Genomic DNA, 1,289 nt, shown 5'->3' on the forward strand with positions numbered 1-1,289 from the left:
TGAAATTACAAACCACAGAAAGTGCATGGAGACTGGTGAGCTGGATACTGGCAACCGCTCTGAATCCTTAACGTCATGAGAAGCAGTAGAACAATGCCATCTATCATACGGGGCGGTACTTTTGTCAACAATACTGTGTTTCAATGCGATGGCCACATACTGATTAACTGTAATGACTCAAATGATCAGATGTATGGTTCCCTCCATGTGTGACAAAACAGCAGCCAGCTGCATCCAGGATGAATATCACTCCCACTTGGTGAGTCATGACAAGACTGAAACATTAGAAATGGAGAAAGGACCCACACTGAAAAACAGGGAAGTGAGATTTAACTGGTCTTTACCCTGTTTGGTAAAGTTATGAGCTACAAAGGATACTCAACAAAGGTCACTTTAAATTAAACTTTTTATTAATTAACCAATTTAATGCTCAAACATTCACATTTTAAACATCCAGTAGGAGCCAAGTCATTATTATGGCAAAATATTTATTGACAACAACTAGGGAAAGAAACTAACCTCTGTGTTATCTGATCCTTACTTTACATAACCCTGGCTCAACCTCTACTCTACACCTAAACAACCTATTTGTAATTCCAAACCTAATCCCCTGCGTTTTTTAGACATTTTACTAACATTTAGTGGTAGTAAAGATTCAGACTATCCAACCAGAAACCACTGTACATTCTTGCTCTATCTCAGATCGCCCACCATCACTGATTCACAGGTGAAACTCCAGGATAATTGTGAAAGCAAAATTATTGCACAAATTTTCTCTGTTTTTGATGTAACTGTAAGTTAGGAAGGAATAATTATTTTGAAATCTAGTTTATTTGCAGGCACTTGCAACAATTCTGATTTAGTAAAAATGAGAAATTGAGTCATTAAATATATAACAATTTCCAAGGTTTATTTCCATTGTTTGTTTATTATTTTTATTGCTGATTCGTTAACTAAGTGGTTGATGACTGGTTGACTGATTGCTTCATTGCTTGATTGAAAAAAAAAGAGGCACAAATACAGGCACCATGGCGGTTAACAGTCCCTTACTCAGAATCCTTATGAAAAGCAGGCTTGGCCTATCCACCCACTCACCAATAAAACATAATTCTATTAAAATACCTTAGAAATAAACGGCACCAGAGCACCGACACAGAAGGCCCTGCTGGGATCTGCTCTCCAATTCACGGACTTCTCTTTGGTCTCGTTTGAAGTCGCTGGTGAGAGGGAGGGAGGAATGTGTTTTTTGGGGGGCGGGATCTTGTGACTCACCAGCAACTTCCTCAGTA

The sequence above is a fragment of the Lates calcarifer genome, linkage group LG15 (genome assembly GCF_001640805.2).
Source record: "Lates calcarifer isolate ASB-BC8 linkage group LG15, TLL_Latcal_v3, whole genome shotgun sequence".
Classification (NCBI taxonomy): Eukaryota; Metazoa; Chordata; class Actinopteri; family Centropomidae; genus Lates; species Lates calcarifer.